Consider the following 19,593-nt stretch of genomic DNA (forward strand, 5'->3'; position numbering starts at 1 on the left):
CATATCTATTCAGTCACAATCACGGCATAGACCATAGAAGTCCACCCAGCAAGGGTTATGCTTCCCAATTACCGGCGTTGCCACCTAATCTCCACTAAGATTCCATGGATTCATTCCATCTAAACTGGATGCATTTCTTCTAAACAGGATCAAGGATGATTTGTGATTTGTACTTTCCTGGTTTCCTTCTACCAGACTGGCATGGTCTGAGCTTATTCCCAGGCCAGCTTGATTGCCTGCGTGCAAGTGGAGACGGGGTTTGCACTAGATTGGGGTCTGACTGATGGCTAGGTTGGGGGCTATCAGATTAAATATGACTGGGTCGACGTCCAGTATGCTGGCCTTTTTGCTTGAGACAGGGTTCATCTGTCGGACTTTGGACTGGACCTTTCCCTAAACAATATTCAGGAATTGCTGGTTCAGTGTTGTTTAGGGAGGCTCTGGTAGGCTGCAGCTTTCCTTTTGGTGGGGGAGGGTCTTTAACAGGTGTCAAAGGCCCTGTGATGGAAAACCAGAGTTACAGGAGCAGTGGCTCATGGGGGATGAGCCAGGTCATTAAAGGGTGGGTTGGGTGACCCTGATTAAGGGTGTGAGGTTCACACCACCTAGGGCTCTTGCTGACATGGCGGAGCGGGAAGAGGGAGATTGGCAGCTGACCATAGGAAGCAGATTTGCTGCTTTGCTGACATGGTGAGCACTGGCTGGTTTTTTTTGGATGTTTCTACCTTTTGACAGCTGTAGCTTGGGGTGTATGTTATTTCCCAATGTTGCTATGTTTTTGAAAGTGTTAATAAATTAAGCTACGGCCTACTGCTATCCCAAGTGAGGCTGGTCTTGAAAGGGAAATATGACCGGGGGTCATTGGCCATTACACACACACACACCAAGAGGGGAAGGAGAATGGGGAGGGGGAGGGGTGGTGGGGTATTAATGTCAGGTCCCAGTTCCAAGAGTTAAAGACTTCCCTTGCCTCATGAGCCTGAACATTAGAGCGAAGTGCCAAAAAAAGCATGGCATCTCTTTTGTGAAAATTTAGATACATAAGAAAATATACGGACTTTTGATCCTAAAAAAAAAGGCTCATTTATATGTCTAAAGTAAAGACGATACCTATCCTATTTTCAATTATGGAGTTCCTTTCTTATTGACTTTGTATAATTGTAAAGCGCCTTGACTTGTCTTGTGCTACAAAAAAGGCGGTATAGGAAATTCAAATAAATGATAAATAATATCATGTTAATTACATTTTGTGCACTTTTTGATGATTTGCCTTATAATTTATGCCTGTGCTTTACCTGTGTTATTTTCTTCTTGTGTGTAAGTAGAAGATAGCAAATCCAACTCAGGAAACTGAGCCATGTTGGTGAGCACTTATTTTAAAGACAGGCAACAACAGGGTCTTTTTGTCACTTCGATTTGCATATTTTTGTTGCAAAGGTCGTAATTCTCATCGCACCTAACCCAAACCCTTTATACTCCGAACTGTAAATTACAGGATTACTGACAGACTCGGTTCTGCACCTCCGGTTAAAGCCATGTTCTAATTGATTTCTGCTCAGGGCCGCTCACAAAAACAATTGCTCTCATGCAAACGTGTTGTATTGCCAAAGAGGCTTTTCCTAATTTTGAGCAAATTAAAAAATAAATATATAACCAAATACTCCCCAAACAGCCAACCTTTCTTAACCACTTTCATCTACCTGAAAGATCAAGAAATATAGGTCTGATTTTAGAAATTGTACTGCATGATTGTTGGATTGAATTCACTGCCTATGTTGGAGAAACAGCCAGCGCCTGTCCTTGAGGACCACAAAATAGGTTATCGGGATACCCTCAGCTCGCAAATGAATCATGCCAGCCTCACTAACATGTCATGAATATTTATTGTGCAGCTCGTGCAAAAACACAGATCTGCTTGCGGCACTCCAGGAAGGGAGCTGTCCATCCCCGCTTTCCATAGCAAGGGAGCGAACAAAGCAGCAGCAACAAAGGAGTTAACCTAGGAAGGAGACTTGTCAAAAGGGAGCGTGTGCAGCTGCAGCGCATACATAAGATGTGTTACTGTCACTGGCTCACTTGAGCTAGAAGGCAGCTAAAGCTATCCTGCACGCATGGGGGAAAATAAGACTGCAGTGCTGCTGAGAAAAAGCCGCCTCTCACCCTAGCAACCCTTCTGCTGCTTCGTCCTCCTGCCCCACGGTATGTCCAGTACATTTGTATTCTAGAAACGCCTCACGGTGGTGGGAGGTCGGATCTGTTTTGCTGCTGCTGCTGCTGTTGCTTTGCTTTCGGTCTCCAAGCTTCAGGAGATGAAAGAGATGCATTTGTGCGCTACTGCCCTGCGCCCCTTTTCTCTGGGTGCCAGGAGTTCAAGGAAATGTGTTCTTGAACTTTAACTGGGGGGGGGGGGGGGGGGGGGGGAGAACTGAACGGGGTCTGTAATTCAGCTGGTTGCCCAGGGTAGCAGAAGGCAAATAAGGGGTTGCTCTCCTCTGTGTGAAAAAAGAAGGGGGGGGGGGGGAATGCACCAGCGTCAAAGTATAAGTATGGGTGATATGTAACCCCCCCACCCCCATAGGTTTTCTATGCTTTCCCTTTCGAAGCGAGGTCTGAGCCGGCAAGAAAAGACAGCAGTCTTCCTGAAACAGGAACTGGCTCAGCACAGCCAGTCGACCAAGAGGAAATTAATCAGAGAGCAGACGGAATCCCTAAATAAATAAATAAATACATAAAGATGTTTGTCTCGCTCGTATTAGGTAATTGTTATCGTTTTTTTCTTTGCCACCGCAGCTGTTGGAAAAGTGGTACATTTTTTCAGGGATTTTAGTTTGCAAAGCTCAGGTTTGTTTTTCATTTTTTTTCCATGCTGCTTCTCGATCTGCCAAGTTCATTAGCATAAAACTGTGCAGTAGCAGAGACTAAACTCAGATCAGGAACTGATAAATATTCATTCTTGTCTTGCTGGGCATTTTTCATCAGGCCAGGAGAATTTGCCTTTCTCTTTAATTAAAATAGACATCATGCTCGAAGTCTATGCAAAAAAAAAAATGGAACTGAGATGTCTACAGTACTACTACTACCTAACATCATTTAATGTTTGGGTTTTTTTTTCACATTATGTTTCTCAGTTGTGACCCATGGTGCACCCCTAAGATTATGGCAAAAGTACAAAAAAGTGGTGGATAACTTTCTTTGTACCATGGATTTTATGAATGGGCATTTTGTGTGTAAGTGGAAATGCTAAGACCCTTCTGCCACCAGCGTTGCTCCATTTAGCAAGCTCAGCACTGACGCAAGTGCTTGGGATCCCTCCTTCCTCTGCAGGACTGTAAGTGGTCTGAGCACACAAAAGCAGGCCCTATTCCTGTACCTTTTTGAAGGTCCAGCATCAGGGGGGCAGAATCTGGCAATTGCCCTGCGCTCCCATCACACAGAGAGCCTCAAGCCTGCCTGAAGCTGCACAGTATGTTTGTGGGCTTTGGGTCTTCTTCCAAATTTCTGCACGGGGTCTCTGTCTAAAACCTGATATTGATTCACTTCTTATCACATGACCTTTCTCTCTCCCCCCCCCCCCCCCCCCCCAGGAGAAGAAGTATGATCTATTTTATTTATTTATTTAGATTTTGCTCAGTCCTTTTTTGGTAGTAGCTCAAGGTGAGTTACATTCAGGAACTCTGGATATTTCTCTGTCCCAGGAGGGCTCACAATCTAAGTTTGTACCTGAGGCAATGGATCTAGACTTCTAATGGAGTGACTGGGATACGGTGCAATGTTTATTTATGAATACTTTGCACAGCAGCATCAGCAGAAAACTTTTTCACTAGAAGAGGCGTAAAAAAAGAAAGAAAATAGGGGTACTGTATATGAAAATAAACAAAAAAAAAATAGAAATAGTTGCAAAAAATGTATCATTTAAAATCCAGGGAGAGCAAGCGACCCCTGTGTCCCTGTTTGCGGCCACTCGTGATTCTACATAATCTGCCCATTCATTAAGAATTTTGCCATAGGTGTTAAATGGGATCAGTTCTGTGCATACGGTTAAAAAAAAGAGAGGTTTGTAAATGTAGTGGAAACTGCAAAGTTTGCTGTTTTTCATCTGTTTCATAAAACAATTCATACACACATATAAAATGACAGCAGAAAATACCATGTCTATCCAGTCTGCTCAACTACACCAACTACTAAGCTCTACAATCCTGTCCTGTCCTTCAAAGATGATCTGTTCTCATGCTTTCTTTCATGCTCATCTGACTCTACCACCTCTGGTGGGTGGCTGTCCCACACATCTACCATCCTTTCTGTAACAAAATATTTTCTGAGGTTACTCCTGAGTCTACCCCCTTTCGCTCTCACTCTCATCAAATTACCCCTTTGTTCCAGAGTTTCCTTTCCACTGAAAGGTTCGTGGCTCCAATGCATTAATGGAGTAGGGGATGACCAAGTAACGTCCAGCAAGCAAATGGATAAAATGCAAAACTTTATTGAGCAAGTACCATATAAAGAACCCAACACGGGACCATGTTTTGGTGGGTGAAACCACCTGCCTCAGGGGTCACAAACACTGTACAGCATAGAGGCAAACACCCTGGACCAATAGTGATGGTACAACACAGGATATTACAAGAACACATCCAACAAATGCTGCTGTCGGGTTCTTCATATGGTGCTTGCTCAATAAAGTTTTGCATTTTACCCATTTGCTTGCAGGAGGTTACTTGGTCATCCCATACTCCTTCATTCTTTGCTTTGGATTAACCAAAGGGGTTTCTTAACTGCTTTTCATTGTTGTGGTTGTCCAATGCACTTATGTCACGTAGGTATTTAAGTGTCGCTATCATATCTCCCCTCTCCCATCATTCTTCCAAAGTATACATATTCAGGTCTTTGTCTGTCCATATACACTTTTTAATGAAGACCACTGACCATTTTAGTAGCCACCCTCTAGACTGACTCCATCTTTTTGAAGGTGTGGTTTCCAGAATTGTACACAGTGCTCCTAATAAGGTCTCACCAGAGGCACTATCACCACCTTTTCCTGCTGGCCATTCCTCTCCCTATGCAACCTAAGCATCTTTCTGGGGTTTCCCATCACCCTTACTACCTTTTTGGCCATCTTAAGATCGTCGAATATAATCACTCCAGATCCCACACTTCTTTTGTTCACAGAAATATTTCACTTCTATACTGTACCAAATTTACTTATTATCATTTTTATATTTCACTTTTATTTGATATGCCACAAATCACGATATATTTCTAAGTAGTTTACAATCAAAAATAAAAATATGGGAGGAAGCAACAAATATAGGAGAACTATACAAGAAAGCTTAGATTACAAATACTAAATAAAATATCAATTATTACAGAAAGAGCATCATTTTGTAAGAAACAGGAGGGACAGTATTAAGGACATAAACATAACACTGCTATGTGATGCAGATAGGTCTAAGCTACCAGGCTGGGATATGAGGGACAGTCTTTAGTCTGCAGGATAGGTCTATAAGACCTTGCATTTTTAGCATTAATACTTTCGACCATTCCTCAGTTAATTTTGAGATTAAAAACTAGATGGATGCAGACAATTTTATATCTCATTCTGCAAGGACAAACTGTTTTTCCACAACATTTTCATCCAGCTCTAGTTTGTAGGCCTTAATTCTAGTCCTACATGCCATGTGATCATGCTCAAGCCCCATGATGTAATTGGGCTCAACCCATCCTCCTCTGTGAATGCCTTAATGCTTGCCTTTGACCTGATATGGTGGCACCTATTCCTTCCCTTTCTCCTTTTTATTATCTCTCTATATAAAAGGCACCTCCAACGTTCTAAATTTGTAGTTGCAAGATCCCATGAGTGTCTGCCCTGCCCCCGCGCCACAACGTGATGGCGTTGAGGGCGGAGCAATGACACTCACCAAATCGGATTGTCGTTGGGTAATCTCTGTTTCCACTCACCAATGCAGCCGTCATTCCCATACACTCAAAACAAACCAACATCGATGCTGGACCCCGTCCCCCCGCCCACAGTCCCCCTCACCCACCCTCCCGCAGCCGCTTGCTCACTGTTCCACCGCCCTCCCTCTCCTCTCCGACTCCGGCCATGGTGCACGACAATTACTACACACGAGCAAGGAAGCCCATTGGTTAATCTCTGTTTCCACTCCCCAACACAGCCGTCATTCCCATACACTCAAAACCAAGCACACAGACGTTTTTTTTTTCTACCGAAAAGCACACACACACACATTCACTCTCTCGCTCACACACACTCACTCTCACATACACTGTCTCAAACATACACACTCCAAGGAAAACCTTGCTAGCGCCCGTTTCTGTCTGAAACTGGCCTTTTTTACTAGTTATATATATATTTTAAATTTATTAGGTTACTAGTAAAAAAGCCCCGTTTCTGATGCAAATAAAACGGGGGCTAGCAAGGTTTTCTTCAGATTATGCATGTGGGAGTGTGTGTGTCCCTGCCCTCTGCCCTCTCTCCCTTCCCCTGTGCTGTCTGTCCCCTCCCCCCTCCCCCCTCCCTCCTCCGAGTCCAGTCCTTCAGTGTTAAGTTTCCTGCTGTACTGTGTTTGTGTTACAGAGAGAGAGTGAGGGCGTCTCTCTCCCCTCCCCCCTCTGAGTCCTTCACTGTTACAGAGAGAGGGATTTCGTGCTGTGCTGTTTTCCTTCACTCGTGGGGAAACCGGATATCTCTGGCGCTTCACACTTCCGGCTGGAGGCTTCATTAGAATGTTGGTGGTGCCTTTTATATATAGAGAAGATATTTACCATCTTTTTGAAGAAATTTCAAGGTGCTGTATAGCAAGGACGAGTCAAACATAGGCAATAGACAATTACAACAGTAAATATATTCAAATAATGGTGCAATGTATGATATTGTGTCCTATGTACAATATCAATGCAATCTGCAATAAAATATTTTAAGTTGGAACATATAGATAGATAAGATAGAATAACCGGAGTTAGAAAATAAGAGGACTAAGTTAAAGAGTGTTGCACATGAAGTCAGAAAGATGTTTGAAGATTTTCTTAGCTAGGGTAGGCTCAAGAGGTTGTGGCACCTTGGCAACTTTTTTTTTCAGCTTTAATCCCCCATTCCCCCTTCCTTGTATATTTTCTCCTTCAGTTTTCCCACCTTTTTTCCTGCCCCAATGCCCTGGAATATTCTTTCCTTTCAGCAACTCCTCCCCCTCCACCCAGCCAAGCCCAGCTCAGCCCTTTCTAGAAGCCATTAGCTTTTATTTTCTCATACACAAATACCCCACACAGTAAGATTCCCGCCCCCTCATCCCCCCCCCCCCCCCAGTGCCATAGCAAGATTCCAAGTTCTCTTCTCCCTCTCTCCTCCCTCCCCCTGGAACCAGGATCCCCCTCAACAATTTTCTTACCTGCTGAAATGCTAGAAATCCTAGTTATCAACTTCAAAGATGGCTGGGAATGTTAATGCTCAGGTCCAGGCAGCAGCAGGCCAAAAGAATGTGGTAAGATGCTGAAACAGTTTAAATGCTTCTGCTTCCCACTTCTCCCTGGGTTTGGATGCCCAGTGCAACATGTCTTCCTGGTGGGGCTGTACCTATCACAGGCACAGCTGTCACAGTGGGGAGGATATTTAAACAGCCTTGGTGAATGCCAGAGGCCCAGTGTGCATTGGGGATGGGGGAAAAGGTATTGGCGTTGCTCAGAAGCGGGAGGAACTCAAAAGCTGATACTTTTTTTCTCTGCACATGTGACCACCAGGTAAGATCCCTCTGCCTGTGGGCCAACTTAACCTATAAGGCCGGTGACATCACAGGCCCAGGCATTTGGCGCCCTTTATTGCTGGTATCCTGGGCCAGAGCCTCACCTGGGCCATAAGTTAAGCTGGCCCAGGGTGGGCGTGGGTAAGCAAGTCCTTCTACAGTATGCACAGCCAATGTTAGTCCTTGTGTGTGTATGTGTATATGACTAGCAAGTTAGTTGCTTCTTCCATTAAATGCTTGGGAGAAGAGCCAGGCTTTCACCTGCATTTTGAAGTAGAGATAGTCCTGTGTTAAGTGAAGCCTTTCAGGGAGTGCAATCTAGAGTATGGGGGCTACTCCAGGGAAGGCTCACTGGCAGGTGATGTTTTTCAGAGAGGGTGTGGTTAGGGATACTCCTTGGAGGACCTTGGGCATGTGTAGAGGGATTGTTCTTTAAGTACTCTGGCCTAGTTCCTTTAAGGGCATTGAAAGTCAGACATAGAATTTTAAATTTAGCCCTGTATTGTACTGGTAGCCAGTGAAATATTTACAGAAATGGTGTCAATTGTCACCTACAACCTTTTATCAGTCTTGCAGCAGCATTATGAATCAACTGGAGCTGGTGCAAACTCTTTGTAGTCAAACCAGTGTACAGTGCATTATAGTAATCTAGTCTTGATTTTTATTTATTTATTTATTACATTTGTACCCCGTGCTTTCCCACACATGGCAGGCTCAATGCGGCTTACATAGTAACAATAAGAAGAATTACAAGTCGTAAGAAGAATATACAATTTGTAGTAAACGTAATATTAATGGGGTTAAGAAATAAGTAAATTGAACAAAGGAGGAATTAGGTGTATAAGTAAAATTTAACATAGGAGGAATGAGGTGTAGAAGGAGATGGGCGTTAGAAGGTGATGTGAATTTTGTCTGTAATTCGAAGTCCTGAGCTGCAATTATCAATTGCTCATCTTATAGTTAAGGAGAGGAAAATGTAAACCTTTTGTATTCCCAGTTTTCTTCAATGAATGATTGTATTTCTCACTATACTAATGAAAGTGCCATTTGTTTTTCCTTAATATGGATTCTTTGATGAATTCTGAGGTTTGTTTTCTGATTGAAGCTTTTATCACATTCAGAACATTTATATGGTTCCTCTCCAGTGTGGATTCTTTCGTGAATTCTGAGATGGCATGAACCACTGTGACAAGACTTGTCTTCTCAACGTATGGAGCGAGAGGCAGACTAGTTGTCGCTATTGATAGAAGCAGCTCTTGAAGGTTGGATTTGGGGGATCAGTTTAAGTGTTGAGTCTAGCGATACTCCAAGGTTCCTGGCTTGTGATTTAAGGGGGAATTCCTATCTCCCAAAAGAGATTTTGATATCAAGTATGTGCCATACATGAATTGCAGTTAAACAGGTAGTCCATTTATTCAGGTCTGTAGGTAAGTCTGTTTCAGTGGATATGAGTGGCTGCATATCATTTGCTTGGATGTAGAATTGAATGTCCAATCACCAAATCAGTTTGGCTAGTGGCTAGAGGTAGATATTGAATAGAATAGGTGACATTATCGATCCATATGGTACCCTATAGGCCAGTACTTATGGTGGCAATAAGGTGCTACTGAACAGTATGTTCTGTTGCCTATCTGATAGATAGCATCTGAACCAAGCAAGTGCTAATCTACTGATACCTGTTTCTATCTGTTGTGCTGGTATGATATTGTGGTTCACAGTATCAAAGGCTGCTGAGAAAACAGCAGTACTTACACCAAGGCAAATCACCTGTCTTGGTATCTGTAAAGATCATTTCATAGGGATATGAGACCTGTTTTTTTTCCTATAATTGGGTCTGAATCCAGACTAGCATAGATCTAGCCAGTTTCTTTCTTCTAGCTAACCATTGTGTTGAACATAGACTGTTTGTTCTATAAGTCATTTCCTAGAAATTGGATGTTATATTGGCTGGTAACTTTCAAGCTTGTCCTGGTCAAGGATGCTCTTCTGTAACAAAGGATGCATCATTGCCCTTTTTAATGCAGTTGGTAGCTTCCCATTAGAAAAAGAGGTGTTTATGATTTTTACAGCCCCTTTTATGAGGACCCTGCTTGGCTTGAGGCTCCTTAGGAATTTGTCAAGGCCTTCCTCTATTACTGGGTTAAGAGAATCCCATATTTCTACGTAAAGAAAGGGCACGTTTGTGTACTCTTCACTAACTGACATGAGACTAGGTGAGACTGTTTGTAAATCCTGACAGTCTTAATTTTATTGGCAAAGTATACAAGAAAATCTTTACAGTTCAGTTTTGACTAGGCTGTTTGATTCTGTTGTGGGGGTTGCAGTAGGATGTTTACAGCTTATGATTCTAGCTTTATTATAACTTGCTTGGTTATTTTCTTTCTGTAGAATTATATTGAAGAGTTTCTTTTGGGAGAATTCCATCTTTTCATTCCATCTACTCTATTGTTTCCATTATTCTTTAAGATATTTGAGTTTCTCCTTCATGCAATAGACAGGTAGCAGTTTTCTTATGTCTTCGTTCCTAATCCAGTCTTGTGTATTGCATCTTTTAACCGATTTTAAACGTTTTCTTTCTGCTGTCTGAATTGTACTGATATTTTTATTTTGCGAAACCCATTTCAATCCATAGAAGTGTTGGTGTGGTCATAATGTTATCAGATTTAAGCTGTTTATCATCTGTGGCACCACAAATTGATTTGAATCAATATAATTTATCTGACGTCTCATTTTCACCACTGAAAATAATGTGACCATCAAGGAAATTAAAATGCAAAATGTTTTCAACAATGATCTTGGTTCTAATACGCCAGTTTCCTTAAATGCCATTGTCTTTGTTTAAGGATATTTTGACACTGCAGTTCTTACAGAGTTTTTGTAATTTGATTTCTGAAGTTTGTTGTCTGTTTTATAGAACATAGTGAGGGGCATAATTGAACGAAAACGCCTATCTCCATGGGCGTTTATCTCCAAGAACGGGTCCGTGAAGGGGCGGACCGAACCGTATTTTCGAAAAAAATAGACGCCCATGTTTTATTCAACAATGTGTGAGCTGGGCGTTTTTGTTTTTCAGCGATAATGGAAAATGAAAGCGCCCAGCTCAAAAACTAATAAATCCAAGGCATTTGTTCGTGGGAGGGGCCAGGATTCGTAGTGCACTGGTCCCCCTCACATGCCAGGACACCAACCGGGCACCCTAGGGGGCACTTTTACAAAAACAAAAAAAAGGTAAAAGAGCTCCCAGGTGCATAGCACCCTTCCCTTGTGTGTTGAGCCCCCCAAATCCCCCTCAAAACCCACTGCCCACAAGTCTACACCATTACTATAGCCCTAAGGGGTGAAGGGGGGCACCTACATGTGGGTACAGTGGGTTTGGGGGGGTTGGACGACTAATAAGCATTAAGCAGCACAATTGTAACAGGTAGGGGGGATGGGCCTGGGTCCACCTGCCTGAAGTCCACTGCACCCCCTAACAACTCCTCCAGTGACCTGCATACTGCTGTCAGGGAGCTGGGTATGACATTTGAGGGTGAAAATAAAAAGTTGTGAAACATCATTTTTTGTGCTGGGAGGGGGTTAGTGACCACTGGGGGAGTCAGGGGAGGTCATCCCCGATTCCCTCCAGTGGTCATCTGGTCATTTAGGGCACTTTTTGGGGCCTTATTCGTGAAAAAATAGGGTCCAGGAAAAGTGTCCTAAATTCTAGCTAAAAACGCATACTTTTTTCCCATTATTGGTGAAATGCGCCCATCTCTGTTCGGCAGATAACCACGCCCCAGTTCCGCCTTCGCCACACCTCTGACACGCCCCCATCAACTTTGTCCGCATCCGCGACGGATTGCAGTTGAAAACGTCCAAAAATCGGCTTTCGATTATACCGCTTTATTCGTTTTTGTGAGATAAACGTCCATCTCCCGATTTAGGTCGGAACTTGGGCGTTTTTCTCATTCGATTATAAGCAGGAGTGTGGACTTCAGCAAAAGATAATGTGGCCCTTTTACTAAGCTGCATTTAGCAACTAGCTTGGGGTTTACTACAAGGTAGACTGTAATGTGGGCCTGCACTACTGTCTCCTATATTAGTACTATTTATTTATTTAGATTTTGCTCACACCTTTTTCAGTAGTAGCTCAAGGTGAGTTACATTCAGGTACCCTGGATATTTCTCTGTCCCAGGAGAGCTTACAATCTAAGTTTGCACCTGAGGCAATGGAGGGTTAAGTGACTTGCCCAAGATCACAAGGATCAGCAGCAGGATTTGAACTGGCCACCTCTGGAGTGCAAGACTGGTGCTCTAACCACTAGGCCACACTCCACTCCATACTAATCATTTCTATAGTGCAACTAGACATATGCAGTACTGTACATATTTAGGAGGCCTTTTACAAAGGTAGGCTCTATGTGTGTGTAGTGCGTGCCAAAACGAGGCTACCGCCAGGCTAGCACCCCCCCCCCCCCCCCCCAGCAGTAATTTCGGATTTGGTATGCGGCCATACCACCGGGACAAATGAGTTTTTATTTCCTACCACATGCGGCGTTTCTGGTGTTAATCGGTATTTGATTCGCACCAGCCGGTCACCACATGTGTAGTGCGTGAGCCCTTACTGCTAGATCAATGGGTGGCACTAAGGGCTCAGGCCATAAATAGGCGTGCACTGGTTTCAGTTTTACTGCAGGCCCTTTCCCGGCCCATTGAAAAAAAGAATTACGTGGTAAAAACTGGTCTGGCGTGCACCAAAAACACTTGCCCACACTACTGCAGGCCACGTTTTACCATGGCTTAGTAAAAGGACCCCTATATGCCCTAGTGGGCTCATAATCTAAGCTGTACCTGGGGCAGTGAAGGGTTAAGTGACTTGCCCAGAGTCATACGGAGCTGCAGTGGGACTTGAACCTGGTTTCCCTGGTTGTCAGGCCACTGCAGTAATGCAGGAGTGGGTGGGATAGGTTTGTGACATGGGTGGTCTCTGGGTGATAAGGGCAGCTGTGCTACCACCAGTCATTTTGTCAGTGGAGCCAGGATGGGCAGGAGTGACTGGGGATTGCTGCTGCCCCAAATAGCCACTAGACCACTAATAATAAGATAGGTCCAGGGGGTCCTACCTGTGGGTCCAGGATGGAGGATGCCTACCTATAAGTCTGGGAGGGGTCTTCTTGTGTTAAGGGAACAAGTGGGGGCTGCAGTTTGCACAGCACAGTTTTGGTTTCAACATTTTTCGGCCAAAACTGAAACAAGGCTAGAGCCAAATTTTTTTGGCCAGGCTGAAACTGAAACGAAAATTCAGTCGACCTCTAGGGTGATGGCATTGGGGAGAGGTCTGTCAGGTGATCGGAGGGCTTGGGTGATAGGTGATGTTATCAGGGGGGTCTGTTAGGTGATCAGGGTGGTTTGGTGATCCAAGGCTTGGGGGATGAGATCGGGGAGGGTTGGTTGGATCAGGAGTGAGACTGCATGTAACACATTCCTGTGTGATAACTCTCTGCCCTGTGTGATAAATGCAGAGCATGCCTCCTTCCTGCACCTCCGTTTTTGCATTAAATGTGTGGTAAGTACAAAACTTACCGGACTCTAGTAAAAGGGCTCCATTCTATTTATAAATCTATTGTGATTCAGTGGAATTTCAAGAGCAGCTAAAGTCCTCCATTTTCCAGGTCAAAAATATAAATATGAAACAATGGCAGTGACAGGAGTGTTGCTAACCATGGATAGATAGGGCTTGGGCCTCAAATCCATTGGCCAGTGCTTTAAATCTCAGGCAGACAAAAACAGCTGTTTTGTTTACTGTTCCAGCAATGGTCCTATAGGGAGCAGAGCCTGCAATGAACAGGAGGGAAGGGGTTTATCACTATTCTCAGATATATCCCATTTAGCCCCATTGCCTTGTTTACTTTTAGTTTAGCTAGTTTCCCATGAAAACAATCTTCTGAAAATCATTTGAGTTCTTCTTCTCTTCCATTCCTTTTTGTGTTCATTTTCTGTGGTTCTTTTCCCAGCTCTTCCTCATAGAACACCAAAGAGAAATATTTATTAAGCAATTCCACTTTTTCCTCATGGAAACGTAGAAACAAAATATATGACAGCAAGTAAAGACCATATGGCCTATCCAGTCTGGCCATCCATGCCAGCTGCTAAGTTCTACAATAGAGGCTGACTGAATTTCGGTTTTAGTTTCAGTTATGGTGCCGAAACTGGCCCCAAATCCTTTTTCTGTACAGTTTCAGTTTTAGCCAAAAGAATACGGCCGTGGTTTTGATTTCAGGCAAAACTGACTATGTGCTTTCTTTGGAAGCCAAAAATGTGTGCTTTGCCCTGTTTGTCTCCATCCTTCCCCTCCCTTCCAAACAAGAGTTGCTTTTCCCTCTACCCACCTGTAGGTACTTCCCTCAGACCTATCTTACAATCCCTGGCAGTCTAGGAGTGATCCTCAGTCATTCATGTCCAAGCTAGCTCTGCTTTCAAAATGGCTGCCATGACCTCTAATGGAAATCTCACGAGACTGCCGCAAGAGGTCATAGCCAGCCATTTTGAGGGTAGAGCTGATATGAGCAAGAACAGATGGGGATCACTCCTGCCCTGGCTACACCACTAGACCACAAAGGTTCGTAAGGTAGTCTGGAAGGGAGAGCTACTCTTTGCATTCTTTGTGTGTGTGTGTGTGTGTGTGTGTGTGTGTGTGTGTGTGTGTGTTATGCAATTGCAAGTAATGCAGTTATGATCTTGCATAGTATTTTATACGGTACATAGAGTACTCCAAAATAAATGCTTTTGATACAAAAATTTTGTAGGAATTTAAATTTGGGATGATTTGCTCTTTATGAGTTAGCCTCGGAGATATGACATCAGCTGTCACACCAAATGTGATGCAAAGTCAGCCATTGTAAAAGCACTGTGGCTTTTAGTTTCAGATTTCATTAGCTGAGGTTCATGTGTGCGGAAGCTGTTTTGCTTGGAGGTAAAATATAGTCTTTTATTATTTAAATTATTATATGTATTCTGGCTTGGATACTATTACGGTGATTCTAAAGAATTTCCGGGTTCTCTGGAGTATGATGAAGATGCAGTGTTTTAATCAAACTTGGGGTGTGCAGAAATTACTTTCTATGAGAAAGTAACCAGCAGTGATTATTTTCAAGCACAAGTATTGGTCAGCTTATAGTGATAGTAGGGAAATGATATGAAGTTTATATACGTATTAGAAAATAATTTGAGAAATTTATTGCTCTTGATTGTAATTTTTCAGAGTATATAGTCCTCATGTTCAGTAACATCAGTCTGCTTTTTTTTTAAATTCTGGATTGTGCATCAGGCTGGTATAATGTCCTCAGTGAAGACCAGTGTATGGACTCCTTTACACTATTTTAGTAAGAATCTATATCATGCTTGTCTTTTTAACTAAATACAAAATGGGAAACATCGCAATGCTCTTGTTACTTGTGCACAGCTTGGGTAAGCATAAAAAGCTGGTAATCATGATTTTTATTTTACATGTTCTCACAAAGGTCCTTTCTCAGAGGATATTTAACTACATTTGCATTGACTTGGGAACATAAACATGCCAGACTTGTTGAAAAGTCTGTGTTAAAATGGATCTCCCAGTTGTCAGCCTGTGCTTGCAGTTCCTGGGACTAGAGGGTAGTAATCTCCTCTGGGTTTAGCAGAGGGCTGCCGACTGCTTGCTGACAATCCTCAGTGAGCCTCATTGGTTCACATTCACACAACCAAATGTTACTTTTCGGTTTTGGTTTCAGTTTCTGCTTCGGCCAAAACCAGACAATATGTTTCGGTTGCAGTTTTGGTTTTGGCCGAAACTGAAAAAGGCAGTTTTGCTCGGCTTCTACTTTACAATCCCTTTCTGTCTCGTAGAGATTGTCAGTTGTCCCATTTTTCTTGACTTCAGATAGTCCTCATCTCCACCACCTCTGCTGAGTGGCTATTTCACACATCTACCACCTGTACCATAAAGAAGGATTTCCACAGATTATCCCTGAATCTCCCCTTTCATCTCCATCCTATGCCTTTTTGTTTAACAGCTTCCTTTAATTGAAAGAGGCTTGCCTCCTGTGCATTTATGCCACAGAGTTATTTAAAATGTCTCTATTATATATCATCAGTCTCCTGCCTTTCCCAGATCTTCAATTCTGTCCTTGTATGTTTTATGACAAAGACCACTGACCATTTTAGTAGCCAATCTCAGGACCAACTCCATTCTATTTATCTTTTTGAAGATGCAGTCTCAGGAATTGTCCTTGGACTTAGACTTGGGTCCCCACCTGTGCATCTGAGCATAATGAACATGCTAGAGCAGAGGTTCCCAAACCTGGTCCTGGAGGCACCCCAGCCAGTCAGGTTTTCAAGATCTGCACAATGAATATTAATGAGAGAGATTTGCATGCACTGCCTTCTTGGTATGCAGATATCTCATTTGAATATTCATTGTGGATATCCTGAAAACCTGACTGGCTGGGGTGCCTCTAGGACCAGTTTGTACCATGGTACTGAAGATCCTCTTTGAATGTGCTATGCTGGGTTGTTTTTGGTCTCTCTGTCTCTTTTCTCATTTGTTAGTGCCCATCACATTTCGGTTTTGAGATGTTGCTAATTTATGAAGCCTTAGAATATATCTAGCCAGCAGGACCATTGGCTTACCAATAATATGTTGGAGCTTCCATGAGTTAGTTCTTCTTAGGATTTCCTCATTGGTAATATGGTCATGTTAGGTGATACCAAGAATTCTTCACAGGTATTGCTGATGGAATACATTCCATTTTTGAGTTGTCTTTGTAGTAATTTTCATGTTTCTCAGGCACAGATCACATTTGGTAAGAAAATAGCTTTATAAAGCTTAATTTTCATCATAGTATTGATTGTTATTGTTGCTGCCCATATTCGACATATCTGCTGAAATACTTGCCAAGCCTATAATTGACATCCCTCTTAATATTACCATCAGTGGACATAATACTGCCAAGATAGATGAAGTTGTCCACATTGCCGATAGATTGTTGATTAAAGGTTATTCATGTACAGACTTGACCTTCAATTTGCAATGATCTTGGTCTTTTCATGAATGATTATTAGTCCAGTCTTCCCAGCAGACTAGTTATCCAAACTGGTTGTCTGTTCCTGGAGGCTCTCTTGTTTCTCCCAGCAGTGCTACATTATCAGTGTAAGTCCAAGTGCATGAGCTGGCTCTGATAAGAACATAAGAATAGCCATACTGGGTCAGACAAATGGTCCATTTATCCCAGTATCCTGCTTCCAACAGTGGCCAATCCAGGTCATAAGTACCTGGCAGAATTCTACTAAATGCCATCATTTGACCTTTTCAATGTTTTCTTCATGGCAAAGTCTATAGCTGTCAGTTTTCATGCTTGGTTTATATTGGACTCGATGCCACTCTAAGTTCTGTTTGTACTTTTAGTCACACAACTTGTATGTTTACCATTCACTAGCCTTTTTAAAGGCTTGATTTGGTTTGCTCGCTCTTTATCTGCAACTACAAGTGATCTCCACACACAGACTCCTGAGGCAGGCATTGTTCACCGAAACAGGGTGCCGTGTCGAGTCTTATCTACTGAGTCTTATCCACTATTAAAGAATATTTTTTCCATCTCTTGTCTCTTTGGTCTTGCTTGGAAGTGTCCCGTTTATCTCGCTACTCCCTTATCTCTGCATTTCCCCCTGTAGCGGATCCAGTTTCTCCACTTCTGTGGTTGCTTCCTGTTTTGTCCACCTTTATTTTTGCCAGCTGTGCTGCCATCCCCAAGCCTTGCCACCCTAGGTGTACACCTAGTCCATGTAGTGACAGGACAGGCTCTGAATCAGAATATTAAATTGGCGTTTCCTCTTGTTTCAGAATTTCATTACAAAAGAATGTTGAATAAACAATTTTCACTTCAAGCAGCAGTAGCATGAAATTCTTTACCTGAGGATATTAGAAGGGAAGGTAGCGCTTTAGAAATGTCAAATAATAGTAGTAGTAGTAGTAATTATATGGCATTTCATCACTTATTACAAATTTTTCTGTTCCAGAAATATTTGATGGATTAATAAAAAGGATTGGGAAGTTAAAGAGTCCTATATCTTGGAACTGACTCTCCCAAATTGACCATTGAATTGAAGTTGCTTGGTGTATTATGGGAGAAGGACTTAAATACTTCTCTCACACCCAAACAATGGGGACCGTTTTGGACCAAAGGAAACAAAAGTTCCTTATCTGCCTCAGTCACACAGTCCATGTGTTTCTTTGGCCATAGATCTTCTTTTCAGTGAGTAGTACTTGTTGGTCTTGCAATTCAGAAGTTGGAACCTTTGCACATATTGTATATTATTGTCCAATAGTGATGTTATATTAAAGGGAAAGGAACTTGATGTACTGCCTTTCTGTGGTTATTGCAACTACATTCAAAGCAGTTTACATAGTATATACAGGTACTTATTTATACCTGGGACAATGGAGTGTTATGTATCTTGCCGAGAGTCACTAAGAGCTGCAGTGGGAATCAAACCCAGTTCCCCAGGATCAAAGTCCTCTGCACTAAGCACTAGGCTACTCCTTCACTCTAATATTTAAAAATATTTGATATACCACCTTTCCACTAGAAAACTCAAAGTGGTGTACAATAGGCAACTAGCCAGAAACATAGAAAAGAACTGCAAAAATCAATAGGACAGGAGATCAAGAAGAGGAAAGCCCCAAGATGAGGCAAGAGAGTCAGTGAAGTATTTCTGCTAGGATCAGGGTGCCTACCCACTCATTACTTGCAAAGGAAAGCCAACAGGAACAGGTAGGACTTCAGGGCAGCCCTAAATTTAGGGTAAAATTGCTCAGCTGGGGAGGCAGAACATTCCAAAGGGTGGGGGCAAGACAAAAAATACAGAATGCCAGGTTGACTCCAGTCAGAACAATAGACAGGGAGAGTTGTAGGACTTTTTTTTGAGAAGCTGATTGTAATGCTTTGGAAGAGACATAAGGGGTAATAAATGAGGAGCAGAACACCAGAGAAATGAACCTTGTGAGTCAAAGAACCTTGTGATGAATGTGGAGGGGGACTAAGTAGTCAATGGTAATGTGTCAGGAGTGGGGAAATGTGATTGAACCTAAGAGCGTGTGAGAGTAAACGCACGGCAGCACTCTGAACAATTTGTAATCTCTTTAAGAGAGCATTAGGAAGTTTGGCAAGGACAGTGTTGTAGTAGTCCACTGGGAGGCCACGAATGAATACAGGAGTATAGTTCAGGCTTCATCATCTAAATAATTGTGCAGGGAGCATATAAGGCAGAGAAGAAAAACAAGCTCTGGTGACTGCAAAAATGTGCGGTTCACATGATAAATGGGAGTCAATGATAACCCCCAAATATTGCAGGGAATTAATCAAGGTCACTGATGAGCCCCTAAGCAAAGGGACTGAGGACTGATAAAAAGAATGGCCTGTAATCCAGATGACTGATATTTTGTGGGAGGGGGTTAGAACTAAATGACATGCAGGAAACCACTCATCTACAGCATCCAGACAAAGATGGAGGTCTGAGAGGACAAGTTTGCAAAGGTCAGAACGGAAAACAAGAAGAATATCGTCAGCATAGAAACAGGGACATAGCCAGACACTCAATTTTGGGTGGGCTTGAGCCCAAAATGGGTGGACATGAGAACCCTGCCCCTGCTCGGCATCTCTCTCTCCCCTAACTTCCCCTCTCAGGTGACTGGGAGTCTCTCAACTCTACCCTCACGCCATACCTTTTAAAGCCTTCATTTCTTTGCTGGCAGTGAGCAGTGACTTATACCTACTGCTTGCACCATCCCTTGAGCTTTCCATCTGACCTTGCATCATAAGGAAGG

At 42.8% G+C, this 19,593-nt stretch overlaps 1 protein-coding gene across 4 annotated transcripts in view; it reads left to right on the forward strand.

The window, feature by feature from the left end:
- Positions 1 to 2,013: 2,013 nt before the first annotated feature.
- TMEM229B (transmembrane protein 229B) overlaps positions 2,014 to 19,593 on the forward strand; it is a 113,473-nt gene continuing 95,893 nt past the window's right edge. For all 4 annotated transcript variants that reach the window (XM_030213871.1, XM_030213873.1, XM_030213872.1 and 1 more), the window contains exon 1: positions 2,014 to 2,199. The gene's annotated coding sequence lies outside the window, so the exon portion shown is untranslated. The remainder of the gene's footprint in view (positions 2,200 to 19,593) is intronic.

Source organism: Microcaecilia unicolor, chromosome 9 (assembly GCF_901765095.1).
Source record: "Microcaecilia unicolor chromosome 9, aMicUni1.1, whole genome shotgun sequence".
NCBI lineage: Eukaryota > Metazoa > Chordata > Amphibia > Gymnophiona > Siphonopidae > Microcaecilia > Microcaecilia unicolor.